This window comes from Phaseolus vulgaris, unplaced genomic scaffold (genome assembly GCF_000499845.2).
Source record: "Phaseolus vulgaris cultivar G19833 unplaced genomic scaffold, P. vulgaris v2.0 scaffold_32, whole genome shotgun sequence".
Lineage (NCBI taxonomy): Eukaryota > Viridiplantae > Streptophyta > Magnoliopsida > Fabales > Fabaceae > Phaseolus > Phaseolus vulgaris.
Genome location: NW_027174099.1, coordinates 6,902 through 23,202, shown reverse-complemented (window position 1 = coordinate 23,202; position 16,301 = coordinate 6,902).

The following is a 16,301-nucleotide window of genomic DNA, read 5'->3' as shown; positions in this document are numbered from 1 at the left end:
TTCCCTCATCACGGCAGGAAGACGAGTGCACAGAGTGCTCGTAGATCAAGGAAGCTCAGCAGACGTCATGTTCTGGCCGACGTTTAACAAGTTGCAGTTGTCCCCTGATCAACTAAGGCCGTATACCGGGTGTCTTTACGGCTTTGCAGGGATCAGGTAGAGGTGCGGGGATACATTGAGCTGAGGACAACGTTCACTGATGGAACGACAGCCCGCACCGAAAGGATAAAGTACTTTTTGGTGAACGCCCCTTCTGCGTACAACATTTTGTTGGGGAGGCCAACACTCAATAGGTTGGGCGCAATACCATCAACGAGGCACATGAAGCTGAAGCTGCCTTCGATGGAGGGGACCGTAATAACCATCAAGTCGGATCAGGCTGAGGCTAGACGCTGTTATGAGAACAGTCTCAAGCAGAAGAAAAGCGTATGTCACGTCACCACAACACCACCACCTGGTGTGCGCGAAGAGCGATTAGTGGTTAGGGGAACGCATGGCGCTCGGAGGATGGATAACGCTACGATGGGGGGCTCCCAGGTAGCTCAGGTTGAAGAAGCAGAGGAAGGCGCGATCACTCCTCGCGAGTCAGGGATTGCGGGGGCGGTCATCGCCAGTGAGAGGAGGCCCCACCCAGCTGAAGGATGGGTTGAAGTGGACATAAGGGGGAAAAAGTTCAAGTTGGGAGGATCTCTCGTTGAAGAAGAGCGAAAGCTGATTGTCGGTGTTATCGAGAAGCACATGGGTGCCTTTGCATGGTCAGCATCCGACATGCCAGGAATCGACCCCGATTTCCTTTGCCATCGTCTGTCGATGGATCCTAAGGTTCGACCTGTGCGACAGAGGCGAAGGAAATTCAACGAGGAAAAGAGGAAGGTGATCCACGACGAAGCGCAAAAGCTCCTTGCTGTAGGGCACATCAGGGAGATCCAGTACCCAGAGTGGCTAGCGAACGTGGTGCTGGTGCAGAAGTCAAATGGCAAGTGGAGGATGTGTGTGGACTTCACTGACCTCAACAAGGCATGCCCCAAAGACTCTTACCCCTTACCCAGCATAGATGCTTTTGTGGATAGCGCGTCAGGGGGGAAACTACTCAGCTTCCTGGATGTGTTCTCAGGATACAACAAGATCAAAATGCACGCGATGGATGAGTGCAAGACCGCGTTCATGACTGAACGGTCTTGCTATTGCTACAAGGTCATGCCATTCGGACTAAAGAACGCGGGGGCTACCTACCAGAGACTCATGGATAGGGTGCTCTCGCCCATGCTGGGAAGGAACGTACATGCATATGTAGATGACATGGTGGTCACGTCCCAAGAGAAAAAGCACCATGCAGCCGATCTGGAGGAACTATTCACCACCCTCGCCAAGTACAGGCTGAAGCTCAACCCTGAGAAGTGTATTTTTGGCGTGGAGGCCGGGAAGTTCTTGGGTTTCCTCTTAACAGAGCGGGGAATCGAAGCTAACCCAGAGAAGTGCGCAGCGATCGTGGCAATGAGGAGCCCGACGACGGTGAAGGAGGTGCAGCAACTCACCGGTCGCTTGGCAGCCTTATCCCGGTTTATGTCCGCTGGAGGGGAGAAAGGCCATCCGTACTTCCAGTGTCTTAAACGCAACAGCAGATTCCTTTGGACACAGGAGTGCGAGGAGGCCTTCATCAAGCTGAAGGAGTATCTGGCAAGCCCACCAGTCTTGCGTAAACCTCAGGTAGGCATCCCTCTTCGTCTATACTTCGCTGTGACGGAGAGAGCAGTCAGCTCAGTCCTGGTGCAAGAGCAAGATCAGGCCCAGAGGCCTGTGTACTTTGTGAGTAAGGTGTTGCAAGGCCCTGAAACAAGGTACCAGGCCCTCGAGAAGGCTGCCCTGGCGGTGGTATTTTCAGCAAGAAGACTCAGGCATTACTTCCACAGCTTCACAGTGGTGGTAATGACGGATCTGCCCATCCAAAAAGTGCTGAAGAAACCTGACGTAGCAGGAAGGATGGTCAAGTGGGCGGTGGAATTGTCAGAGTTTGACATTCAGTACGAGCCCCGAGGACCGATCAAGGGGCAGGTGTTCGCGGACTTTGTGGTCGAGCTGTCGTCGATCGCGACACCTGCAGAAGGTTTAGATTTCCGATGGTTGTTATCGGTGGACGGCTCCTCTAATCAGCAGGGGAGCGGCGCTGGAGTCATTTTGGAAGGCCCAAATGGGGTACTGATCGAGCAGTCCCTCCGCTTTGCCTTCAAGGCTAGCAACAACCAGGCAGAGTATGAAGCCCTGATCGCAGGAATGTTGCTAGCAAGAGAAATGGGAGCAAGAAACCTACTGGCTAAAAGCGACTCTTTGCTAGTCACCGGGCAGGTTGCAGGGGAGTTCCAGGCAAAAGATCCCCAGATGGCAGCCTATCAGGAATATGTACAGCTCCTGAAGACGTCCTTCACCGAGTTTGAATTGGTGCACGTGCCAAGAGAGCAAAATGCCAGAGCAGACCTGCTTGCCAAGCTGGCCAGCTCAGGCAAGGAGGGAAGCAGAGGACCGTCATTCAGGAGACCTTGAAGGTACCGCGAGCGTTCGTGTCAGACAACCAGGTACTTCATGTGTACAAATCGATGGAGCGTCTGACGATCAATCATCGGTCGTTGACTCAAGAAACGTTGAAAGCGCCGAGGGTGAGAGCGCGACCGTCGAAGATCGATGAGTCGATGGAGGTATGCGCGGTGAAGGAACCCGACACCTGGATAACACCGTACCAGTTGTACTTAGAAGATGGTGTACTCCCACTTGACGTGGCAGAGGCAAAAAGGATAAAGAGGAGCTCGAGTAAGTTTACTCTAATTGATGGAAACCTCTTTAGATTTGGATTTTCTCACCCTGTGCAGATCTGCGTGCACGGTGAGCAATGCACCAGACTCATGTCTGAGCTACACAAGGGGGTGTGCGGAAGCCATGTAGGTGGTCGCGCTTTGGCAAGTAGGATACTCCGCGTGGGGTACTACTGGCAAAAGCTGAAGGAAGACTGCGTGAGGTTTGCTCAGCGTTGCAAACAGTGTCAACTTCACGCAGACTGGCACAAGGCACCTCCTGAGGAGTTGAGGTCCATCCATAGCCCGTGGCCATTTCACACATGGGGGATCGACATCTTAGGACCTTTCCCCCTGGCGATAAGGCAGATGAAGTTTCTCATCGTGGCCATCGAGTACTTCACCAAGTGGGTGGAGGTAGAACCAGTCGCACACATCACCGCACAGAAAGTCGAGCACTTTGTCTGGAAGAACATCGTCTGTCGCTTCGGAATACCCAAGAGGTTGGTCTCCGACAATGGCACCCAGTTCACGAGTCATCAGCTGAGGAAGATGTGTGAGGAGTTAAAGATACAGCAGGTTTTCGCTTCAGTGGAACACCCACAAACCAATGGACAGGTGGAGTCGGCCAATCGAGTACTGCTCAGGGGGCTGAAGCGAAGACTAGACAAGGCTAAAGGAGGTTGGGCAGAGGAGGTCCCCAGAATCGTATGGTCTTATCATACCACCCCACAGTCCAGCACCCATGAGACACCCTTCGGCCTTGTCTACGGGACAGACGCCATGATTCCCGTGGAGATACAGGAGAACTCCCCCAGATTCTTGAATTTCATTGCTGAAGAGTCCAATGAAGAGTGAAAGGTGAATCTCGACCTACTAGACGAAGTGCGAGAAGAAGCCAGAGTCAGTGCTGAAGCCGTAAAGAGAAGAGTAGAACAGAGGCACAACTCTAAGGTGAGGCTCAGGCGTTTCCAGGAAGGCGATCTGGTGATGAGAAAGGCGCATCAGAATGTGATGGAGAACAAGTTGTCTCCAAAGTGGTCAGGCCCGTACAGAGTGGTTGAGACGTTGGAGAACGGAGCCTATCGGCTAGAAACTCTGGAGGGAGGAGCAATCCCCAGAACGTGGAACGCCACCCACTTAAAATTTTACTTCAGTTAAGTTGTAAAGTAGTTGTGTTCTCGCACTAAAGATATATGGTCTGTATATAGTGGAAACAGTTGAACAGACAAGGGGGCACTCTTTTCCCTAAGGAGGGTTTTTGACGAGGCCACCCAATGAAAAGATTTCCAGCATATCAAGTGTGCGCAAGTATTAAAGTTAAAATCCTCCTTGCCCCAAGCGCAAGTGCAGGTGATCGGTTAGGCCTTACTCGCCCTAGGCGCGAGTACTGGCACTGATCTAAGTCTTCCTCACCCCAGGTGTGAGTGCAGGCGACTAGGGTTTGAAAAGCCAGGGGTGCTAGTAAGACCAAAAGAGGGAAAGGAAAGATTTTGACAAATGTCCTTACCCACTTGGCATACACCAATATTGGCCCAGTAAGGCTCTTAGTTTGAAACCCTTCTCACCCCAGGAGTGAGGCAGGGAATGAACGACCCAATCCGCCAAAGGGTGATGACCTTGGGGAAGGTAAGAGGGGTTAGCGAGAAACACTTTTCTTTCCCCAAAATGAGGCATCACCTCGAGCGATCAATGTCAAAGTCCTCTATGCACTTATCGCTAGAGCGACAGAGAAGCTAAGTGAAGACCGAAGAACGATGACTGATGAGTCGTCAGTAATTGGCTAGTGGTACAAAGTAGCGCACAAGAGCTGTTAAAGACAAAGCTAAGGAAGTCGTTAGTCGCGATCAAAGTAGAGGCCAAGATCAAAGAGTACAAGATCGCGTTAAACCTAAGCTAGCTAACAGTTAGTCGTGTGCATAAAGAAAGGTGAAGCTCAAGAAAGTACAAGAGAAGAAGCTTATAGCTGAAACGAGTATGTATTCACACCAAGTTTTATACAGATTCCAAGTACAAAAGGTTGTGCAGAAGTATAAATTTACAAAAAAGAGAAGAGCTCAAGGAGAAGGAGTGAGCTTTCCATCTACCACTTCGTGATAAATGCTGAATTGCGAGAGGTCCAAATCTGGGAGAACGCATCTCGGATTTGCTCGAGCGCCAGCTCGAATCTGTCAGTAAGGGCGTCAGCACCCACGTTCATAAGATCGGCTTTCTCAGCCTCTAGTTTTTGCTTTGAGGCCTCCGCAGCATTTTTCTCGGTGGTAAGGGCAGCAAGGGAAAAAGCCAGCTTCTTCCAATTGGCCCTTGGCTTCAGACAGTTTGCCCACCACCTCCTCAAGTTTCTTCTCCCCAGTAGCGGCTGCTTCCTTGGTGGACTCGAGCTCCCCCACTAATTGAGAGTTCAGTTGGCGTAGGGAGGAGGCCTCGGCCCGCAGTTGCACCACCTCGCAGTCCAGTGAATTGACAGCTTGCCCCATCAAGATCTCAGTCTTGATGGTCTCTTGGACCTGCGCTAGGTACTCCCTCCTAGCTTTTTCCACCATGCCCCGCATCAGATCTACGGACCCTTGAGCAACTTCGAAGTCACTTTGCAGTGACTCCTTGTCATGCTCAAGCTCCTTTACCCTCTTCTCCAGGGCTATTTGCTTGCTGTGCTGGGTGGAAAACTCCAAAGAGAGCACCATCTGCCTAGCCAGGTGCATATCCATCTCATCTCCGCTCCATTCGACGAGCTCTCGATTGCAGATGAGCTGTCGAACCAAGGTGATGACCCGGCTGAAGTTCTCGTGGCTAGCCCTAGAGACGCTTGGTCGCGAGCTGGACCCACCACATTCAGCAGTAGCAGCGGAGGTTGGCAGTGGTGGTGGGAGACCCCCCGAATGAGCAGAAGCGCCCTCAGCAGGAGGAGCAGATTGACCAAGAGATTGGCCTGCTGGGGGTGGAGATGGTGGTCGAGGAGCTGGAGATGGCTGTTGGCGGGGAGAGGGAAGGCACGTGGGCTCTGGGGCAGGTTGAGTAGAGGGAGGAGGGGGTGAACCTTCCTCTACCTCCACCACCTCGATCTCCCCAGGTTGAAGAGAGGAGGCCCCCTCAACCGCTGGCAGTTTCCTCTTGCGGTGTACAAGAGGAGAGCCAGAACTCTCCTCTTCTGTTGAGGGAGCAGCAGCAGCAGATGAAGGAAAGGCCTTCACCAGCTTCCTTCTTTTCCTTCCTTTCTCAAGGCCTTCAGCTGGCGCGACCGAGAAAGGAGGGGCTGCAATAGGCTCGGTGGTGGAAGAAGAGGAGCCAGTCCCTTTGGCCCCCCGAAGTTTGGCAAGCTCCAGCAAAGCTTTCCTCCTATCCTTCCTTGACATGGTATCTACATCGAAAAGAAAAAGAAGAGTTAGATGGCCTAGTTATGCAAGTAAGTCAAAATGTATGCAATCATGCACGAGAATGTGCAAGTATCCTAAGAGGTGGAAGAAGAAGAGCTACCTATGTATTTTTTCAGGGCCAACGCATCGAACTCATGTTTGATGAGGAGTGCAGAGTTATACTTGGCCCCCAGGAACAGCCCACATAGCTCGCGCTCGTAGGGGGCCATGGCTTGGAGGTGCCGGGGTTTCTTGAACTCAACCGCAGGAACCCAGTAGAGGGGGTACCCCTCGAGCAACGTTGGACTTTGTGGGGTGGCAGATATCTTGTAGAACCTGCCTTTCCAATCTTTGAAGGATTGCTGATACAGACCCAAGAGCACCCGTCCAGCAACCCCGTTCAGACTAACCCAGGACCTGTCCCCAGGGTTCTTCGCCTCGAAGAAGTAGAGGAACACGTCCACGAAGGCGTTATGCCCGAAGTAATTGCAGAGAATTTCAAATGCCCGGATGAAAGCCCAGGCATTTGGATGGAGTTGGCAAGGTGCGACGTTCAACTCCATCATCAGCTCCTTCTCGAAAAAGGTGAATGGCAGGCGTAGCTTCAACCTTTTGAAGATGGCAGAGTAGACGAAGACGAAGGGCACCCCATTGGTGGCCCTATCGTCCGCGCAGATGGGCATCCCTCGAGGAGGAATGCGGATTTGGATGTTAAAATCGTTTTCCCTGTCGATGGCGCAAGAAGGCTCATCGGGGTTGTTGCTCAGCAGGGATGTGAGGTGGCCCTGGGGCAGTAGGGTGGAGGTTTCGGCAAGCAACGCCACGGGCAGTAGACCCTGGCGTTGTCATGGTAGGAGGTTGCAACGGGTGGTGGTGGAGCTGGCGCACTTGCGGAAGGCTGTGCACCAGAAGACGAGGCAATAATGCGAGCGGTTTGTTTCAAGCGAGCCATCGCGAGATAGCTGCAATGGAGAAAAAAAGAAAAGTCAGAATGAATGGAAGAAGAGGGAATGATAAATGGTTCGGTGAAAACAGAGAAGGGGAAGGAGAAAGAAATGCCCAGGTGAAAAGAGGAAGAAGGAGAAGCAGAAATCAGAGCAAGAACGCGAAAAACCCTAGCGCGGGTCGAGAGAGGGAAAACAGAGAAGATGAATGCATGATAAAGAGAAAGATGAATGCAATCGGTAAGAATAACCTAAGTGGACCAAGGAAGAAGAAAAACCATACCTTTGAATGATCGCAAGAGTCTTGAAGGTGAAAAGCGGGAAGAAGGATGGAAGCGCAGAGAGAAAGTTCGCAGGAAGTCTAAGAGTTGATTGAAGAAGATGAAGAAACAATGAAGGCGCGCGCCTATTTGAATGAGAGAAGCGCTAGCGACACTCCACGCTGGCCGTCGATGGGGCCACGTGTCGCGAGATTAAGGAAGGAAGTCCTAACGTTAAAGAAGCAGCACGTGAGGTGGCACGTGATGCGGTCCCACTTGCCACGTGGACTGAGGGCACGACCACTTAGTCTCTTCGCCGAGAATGAGTTCACAGCTCGAGACTGGGAGGCTTGTGATCCGATCGGTCATCGGTAGTCGATGACGTCAGCAGCAGAGAACCACGTGGACCACTCGCAGGGTGACACGTGGACCAGGTGACAGAGAGATCAGGGAGGCGATCGCCAAGAGCGGTGATCGGGGTCAGTAACCAAGTGACCACCGACAGATCAGGCGGCAGAGAGGTCAGGGGACAGATCACCCAGAACGGTGATCGGTGGTCAGTAACCAAGTGGTCACCAACAGACCAGTTCCCAGATGAACGCCTGGGGGCAGAACGCGAGAAGCAATAGAGCACTGATCAGTCATCGGCTGCATGGTCATCGGGGTCTCGTGTTACACGCAGTTAAACTGGGACTGAGGTTCAAGCTGAGTCGTTTGTTAAGCCAAGAAGAACAGGACGAAGTGGCGGAGGTGATTTCACGCCACTTAGATGCTTTTGCGTGGTCCGCCTCAGACATGCCGGGCATCGACCCTGACTTTTTATGCCACCACCTTAGCATGGACGCCACGATTCGCCCTGTGCGACAGAGGAGGAGAAAGTTTAACGAAGAAAGGCGCCTCGTGGTGAAGGAAGAGACACAGAAGTTGTTGAGTGCTGGACACATCCGGGAAATCCAATACCCCGAGTGATGTGATTCCACTAGCTTAGAAGAGAATGATTCTTGACATTCTTGGGAATCAACTTGAGTTGGACAAATGTTAGGCACTTTTTCATAGAATTGGATCAAGGTTCTATGAACAAGAACTCACCAAAACTAGCACCAAATCCAAACTCACATGGAAGTTCCTCATATTGTCAAATTGAACCAACAAAAAGAGGTAAAACTAAAAAGCACCGAATATAATTGAATAAGAACACATTTGAACCGAACAAAATGAAGTAAAAGGCAACCAAACTATAAAGGAAAGCTGGAAAATGAAAGGCACCAAACCAAAACACAAGAAAAACAAGAACAGCTGCTGGAAAAACCAAAGAACCGAACCAAAAAACTCAAGAAAACAAGACAACATGAACAATTGAAAGAGAAGAAAGGAAGGAGAAGAGAGTGCTCATGAAGATGGAAGAATGGTTGGATGATCACGCCACTAGAGGGATGGATGCTCCTAGATGAGTGTGCTGCCGCCACTAGAAGGATGGATGCTCCTAGATGAGTGTGCTGCCGCCACTTGAGGAAACCAAGGATCGTTCAAGATGAGACTAGAGAAGAAGGCTCAAAAGCTCTCCAATGATCACTCAAAATTTGAGTATAGTTTCTTTTCTCTAAATTTCAAATCTGAATTTTACAAAGAGAGCACTTCTATTTATAGCCTAAGGTGCTGAAATGTAAGCAACACAAATTCAAAAATTCCCTCCTAAGAATCATCTAGAATCGGCGCCAAAACCCAAGCATGAGGAAGGTGTGACTCCTTCCTTCACTTTGGCACCTCCTATTCTACTTCTACACCTATCTACTAACACACACCCCTTAAAGCTCCTAACTAAAGACTAAAAGATGTTATAACAATAGAGGTTTCTAATGTTTCCCTCTAAGCACCTTCAACTAAAGAAATTACAAAAAGAGAAAATAAATGTCCCCTAGCTCCTAAAGCTTTGAACATGCTTCTTGTAAGCCTTTGAGGTGGGCTTTGACCTCCATGGGCGTCCTCCATTTGTGCCTCTACCTCTTCTTGATCTTGTTGATTGGCCTCCATGTTCTCTTGAGCTTGATCTCCATCATACTCCCCGAGTTGGAGAGAATTCGACCACGAATTCTGGAGACCAATGAAAGGTCTAAGAACATGATGCATGAGGCGCATGAAAGTATTTGGTGCATTAGTTGGTCTTAAAAGCCGTCTTCCATTCATCACCCGATTTGATACGGATTTGATTGTAGCCGCTTTTAAGATCAATCTTTGAAAAGATTTTGGAACCATGTAATTCATCCAACAAATCATCTAGTCTAGGTATGGGATGCCTATACTTAATTGTTATGTTATTGATGGCCCTACAATCCGAAAACATTCGCCATGTGCCATCCTTTTTTGGCACTAAGATGATAGGCATAGCACAAGGACTCATGCTATCTTGCACCCACCCTTTCTCAATCAAAGCCTCAACTTGTTTGCGAATTTCCTTGGTTTCACTTGGATTGGTCCTATATGCTGGACGATTTGGTAAAGAAGAGCCCGGTATCAAATCAATTTGGTGTTCAATCCCTCTCAAAGGTGGAAGTCCATTTGGAGGATCTTGAAACACATCTTGGAACTCTTCTACCAAATTTTCCAAGCAATGAGGACTATCAACAAGTGATTCTACTCTAAGAGTTCTAGGGATGGCTAAGAAAAGAGGATGATGAGCCACTATTTCCCTTTCAATGTCACGCCTAGACATAAGGAGTGTAGGCTTAGAACTCTTATCTTTTTTATCTTTTTCACTCTCTCTCTTTTTCTTCATGATAACTTGGTCCTCATGGACTTCTCTTGGAGAGAGAGATTTTAAAGTAACCTTGTGACCATGGAATTCAAAAGATAGTTTGTTGGTAAATCCATCATGTAAAACTTTTCTATCAAATTGCCAAGGCCTTCCCAAAAGAACATGAGTGGCTTCCATGGGCACAACATCACATAATACCTCATCTTTGTATTTTCCAATGGAGAAATGGATGAGGACTTGTTTATTAACAATTATTTCTCCTACTTCACTAAGCCATTGTAATTTGTAGGGCTTTGTATGAGAGATAGTAGGCAATCCAAGCTTATCTAGTACTCTTGTACTAGCCACATTTGCACAACTTCCCCCATCCACTATCAAGGAACAAATGTTGTTTTGAATAAGACATCTTGTATGGAAAATATTTTCCCTTTGACTTTCATCAAAAGGTTGTGAAACTTGTCCAAGAAGTCTTCTCACAACTAACAAGTCCCCTTCAAGTGGACATTCGCTCTCTTCCTCACTAGATGCATGAGAATGCAATGAATGGTTAGGAGAATCCGAATCATGCTCACTAACTACAATGCCCTCATGCATGTACATACTTCGTTTGGAAGGACAATTTGCAGCTATATGACCATAACCCATACATTTAAAGCATTTAGTATTGGATCTTCTAGTGGGAGACTTAGGTCTAGAAGTAGATGGCTTAGTTTCCTTGGGTTTGAAAGAAGAATCTTTGGAAGGATGTTTAGAAAAAGAAGTTTTGTTTCTCCAAGACTTGGAGTAGTATCTGTACCGTCCCGTATCCGGGCGTTCACAAAGTCAAGGTCAAAGTCAACGCCTGGAGTCAAAGTCAACACAAGGAGTCGCCTAGGTGGAGAGACGCCAAGTGCCAGTATCGCTAAGAGGAAGCGTCGCCAAGGCAAGGCGTCGCCTACGTGAAGGCATCGCCCAACCAGGGCGTCGCCAAGATCAAATATCATTAAGTCAAGGCAATCACAGTGCGGTTCCCCGATACCCATGGGTAGGAAAGACCATGGAGGGAGCGACGCCGTGCGAAGGCCTCAGGTCCCGATAATCCGGGGTAGTGATAAAGAGAAGGAAAAGGTGGCTTCAAGGCCATAGTGATAGCACCAGTGTAGGGCAGCCTGACTCGCGAAGTACCCCTGTCGCCCCAGAGACGCCTTTGGGACAGATACGGCTCAAGGGGAGGGTCACGCCCAGGGTAGCCAGGCGCAGCGTACGAGAGGAAGGCAGATACGCTCTCAAAGTGAGTGACTAGATGGTTTGGGGCATGAGTTGGCACCCAAAAAAGTCACCCCTTGCGCAGTAGCACTCCCAAGCAGGGGGACTCACACGTAGAAACATCCCCAGATGGGGTCATGGCGCTATGAGGCCCTCCACGTGTACGACAGCCAGGTCAGAATGGAAACACCATTTAGTCAGGTACCAGGTAATTAAAGTCATTTAATACAGTTTCTGTTTTAAGTGTTTAAGGTACTATAAAGGCTCCCAAACATTTCAACGTCTTAAATGCGCTACGTTTTGTAATTAGATGCACTAATTACATGCGTTACGTTTTATGATTAAAAGCGCTTTAAGGCGCTTTAAATGCCTGGGTAGTTTAAATAGCGCCGAGAATGTTGGAAATGGGGTTGGAACTTTCGGCAAATTTCCCAGAAACTCTCTAGTTGCTTGCTCGAGCCTTGAGGTTATGCACAAGGGACTAGGGAAGGATTTTTGCTAGAAGGAGAAATATACACTAGACACAGTTTCCTTTTTACCACCTTCAGAGTGCCCATACGCGGTGCTCCGATACGGAGGTGCATAGTTTTTGGTGTTTCTTGCTGGCTGACTTGAGCGTCGGAGTGCAAACGGCCGTTAGGGCGCCCTTTTATCCTTCTTTGCAGGTTTCCACAGATTGCCGGAGGGAAGGTGTCTCTAGCTGACGGGCAAGGTTGCGCACAAAGACGTCCCAGGTCAACCGGACGGAACATTTGGCGCCCACCGTGGGGCCGATATAAAACATCAGTCCCATCGCAAGTTTAAGGAGATCTACCAAGTTATAGTAACGTTGGAAGAAGTTTGAAGAGACCGTGACAATGACCACCACAAGACGGGGTACTGCGCGCGCGGCCCCACCAGAACTATCCATGCAACAGGTCCTGGAGATAATGCGGGGGCTGCAGGAGGATATGGCGGAGTCGAAGCTGGAACTGGAACGCATGCAAGCAGATCTCGAAGCTTCGCATGAGAGGAATGAAGAGCTCCGTCGTGTAAATGAGGAGTTGCGCCGGGGTCTGCGAAATAATCGGGGGCAACGTGAACATGACGAGATGGAGAACCACTCCCCGCCAAGGGAGTTTTCCACTCCCTTCTCGCAGGAGATTCTGGATGCAGTGATCCCGAACACATTTGCGGGGCCCAAGGTGATTTTCACCGGGATGGAGGACCTCGAGACGCACCTCGCGGCATTTCACACACAGATGGTCCTGGTAGGCGGCTCTGACGCTGCCAAGTGCAAGCTCTTTATGAGCACCTTGACTGGGATGGCAATGGACTGGTTCATCAGCCTCCCGGACGGTCATATCACCTCTTTCCGACAACTGTCACGATTGTTCAGGGAACAATACCTAGCAAACAAGACCCTAAAGGAATACATCAATCGCTTTGGGGCCCAGGTGGTAAAGGTTGGTACGACAGAGGAACCTATGATTGTGTACGCGTTCGTGAAAGGCGTATGCCCCGGTCCTTTTGGAGAATCAATCATTCACAACTGCCCTAGGACTTTTGTTGAACTGCAGCGTCAGGGAGTAGAACATATCGCTTCCGAAGGAGAGGTGTGCGTGAAGCGCACCAGCGTCGTACCCTCACACCTGAGGGGACCGACGCGAGCTCAACCCGCCAGGGTTAATGAGACCACGACGGGAAGGAAGAAACCAGATGGGAGACGCCCCTACGAGGCCAGAAAGCCCCAGCCCCGGGGTCCAGCGGGGCGCGATCGCCCGGCCAGAGAAAGAACGAGGCCGGCGAGATACAATTTTGTGGTGGAATTGAAGGACCTGATCGCCGTGCCTAATATAGCTGAGAGATTGAGGAGACCGGCGAAGTCCGATAAGGTGTTGGGGCCTCGGAAAGACTCTTGGTGTGAGTTCCACGAGGCTTTCGGTCACCACATTGATAACTGCTTGTTGTTGGGTTACCAGCTGGATGAGCTGGTGAGAACCGGGTTTTTGAAGGATTATGTCGCAGAACCCACAACGACCGCCACCTTGCCGCTGCCAGCGGAAGAACAAACACACGAGACGCCGGTTCTCGGCGAGGTCCATACCATAGCTGGAGGATTTTCCAGCGGAGGACCCACCGCCTCCCAGCGAAAGAAATACGCGAGGGGGGTTATCTCGATCGAAGAAAGAATCTCGGGTGAGCCGTGGGAGTCGGACCTCGTATTCACGAGAGGGGATCTCCGAGACGTGGTGCCGCACGACAATGACCCCGTGGTCATTTCAGTTGTCACAGCTGGGAGGAAGGTGCACAGAGTTCTTGTCGACCAGGGAAGTTCAGCAAACGTCATGTTCTGGTCAACATTCAATAAGTTGTGGTTATCCCCCGACCTTTTGAGGCCCTACACAGGATGCCTGTATGGGTTTGTGGAGAACCAGGTGGAAGTCCGAGGCTACCTGGAGTTGAGGACTACGTTCACGAACGGAGAGGCCTCGCGTACCGAAAGCATCCGGTACTTGGTCGTGAACGCCAACTCCGCTTACAACATTTTGTTGGGCAGGCCGGCGTTGAACCGGTTGAACGCAGTAGCCTCCACACGCCATATGAAGATGAAGCTGCCGGACCTCAGTGGCAAGGTGATAGTCATCAAGTCAGATAAGGAGGAGGCAAGGAAATGCTATGAGAACAGCCTGAAAACGAGGAGAGGCGTGTTCATGGTGTATGAGCGTCCGCCGTGTGCAGACACGACGATGATTGAGGCGACGCCCGCGGTGTCGACGCCTAACGAGGCCATACCCACGAGGGCGACGCCAGAAACAGATGCACCCATGGAGGAAGGCCCTGGCGGCGTGGTGCCCACGGAAGAGGCGGCGCCCGTCGAGGAGGATAGCAGGAAACAACCGACGGCTAACGCCAAGGAGAAGGAGATTGGCGGCAAAACATTCAAGTTAGGAAGTTTGCTGAGCCCTGAAGAACAGGAAGGGGTGGCAGAAGTGATTTCGCGCCACCTAGATGCTTTCGCATGGTCCGCCTCGGATATGCCCGGCATCGACCCTTATTTCTTGTGTCATCACCTCAGCATGGATGCCACGGTACGCCCCGTTCGCCAAAGAAGGAGAAAGTTCAACGAAGAGAGACAGCAGGTGGTAAAGGATGAAACGCAGAAGCTGTTGAGTGCTGGCCACATCAGGGAGATTCAATACCCCGAGTGGCTGGCCAACGTCGTCTTGGTGAAAAAGGCGAATGGGAAGTGGAGGATGTGCGTGGACTTCACGGACTTGAATAAGGCATGCCCGAAGGACTCGTACCCACTGCCCAGCATCGACGCGTTGGTGGACAGTGCATCCGGCAGCAAAGTGCTGAGCTTCCTGGACGCATTCTCAGGGTACAACCAGATCAAGATGCACCCGAGAGATGAGAGTAAAACTGCATTCATGACTGAGACTTGCAGTTACTGTTATAAGGTGATGCCTGTGTGTTGAGGTAGGCATCAAGCAGGTGTTCGCATCAGTTGAACACCCCTAGACTAATGGGCAGGTAGAGTCAGCAAACAGAGTTTTGCTGAGGGGGCTAAAGAGAAGGCTAGAAAAGGCCAAAGGAGCGTGGGCAGAGGAAGTGCCAAGGATCGTGTGGGCATACCACACCACGCCCCAATCTTCCACCATGGAGACGCCTTTCAGCTTAGTGTATGGGTCGGATGCGATGATCCCAGTTGAAATTCACGAAAGCTCCCCATGTTTCCAAAATTTCGTGGCGGAAGAATCCAACGAAGAAAGGAGGGTGAACCTGGACCTACTGGACGAAGCCAGGGAGGAAGCCAGAATAAAGGCCGAAGCAGTAAAGAGAAGGGTAGAGCGACAGTATAGCTCTAAGGTAAAGCCGCGACAATTTCAGATTGGCGACCTAGTTATGAGGAAGGCTCATCCATACGAGCTGGAGAATAAGCTGTCTCCCAAGTGGATCGGACCCTTCAGAATTACCGAAACTAAGGGCAACGGTTCGTACAACCTAGAGACATTGGAGGGGGGTCCCATCCCACGCAGCTGGAATGCAGCCAACTTAAAATTTTATTTTAGTTGACTTATGTAAGCAGCCATGTAACAATTTAGTTGAAGGGGACACTATTTTTCCTCTCGGGGGTTTTTTAACGAGGTCACCCAAATAAAAAAGGAAAAAAAGTTCGAGGAAAAACCTTTGTCTTGGTTTCAGTCTTTATCTTTTTCCCTTTCGAAGTGACGACAGGCATCGCCAAGCACACGCGTCGCCAAAAAAGAAGGCGTCGCCAAGAGAAAGCGTCGCCAATAAGCGCTGAGCGCCGCCAAGAAAGGGGACAGTGGAAAAACGCGCAGTGCATGAAGCGTGTGCAAATGTAAAACAGCGTTAAAGAAATCAAGCATGGCACAGTGGAGTCAAATTTACATGTATGCTCGAAAGGAACGGGAGCAAGGTGAATAGGGCAGACATCACATGCCCAGTGCTCATACAGAAAAAAGATAAAATACAAAGGAGCCACTCTTCAGTGGCCTTCGGACCTTGCCAGGGAGGAGGACGACGCTTCAGTCTCAGCCCTCAACGCCTGGATGAGCTGTGACCTCCGCTGGGGGTTTATCTTTGAACCTGCACCAAGGGAAACAAGAGCAGTGAGGGCACCATGAGTTAGACCACGTAGAGATCTAATGAAGGTAAAAAGCGGAAGTTACTGAGATAGCCACTCGTACATATGTACTTCTCTAGGGTTCCGGCGTTGAACTCCAAACTGATCAGGGTGGCGGAGTCAAAGCCCCCCGCCTCAGCCAGAATCCGACACGCAACCTGGTCGTTCGGGCTTAGTTTCTTGAAGGGTTTGGACTTGAGAGCTCGTGCCTCCCTCACCCAGTACAGCGGGAACCCATCCAGGGCGGAAGGCACGACGTCAGAACAGCAGATCTTGAAAAACCTACCCTTCCACCCCGTGAAGGATCTTTGGAAGGGAGTTAGGAGAACCC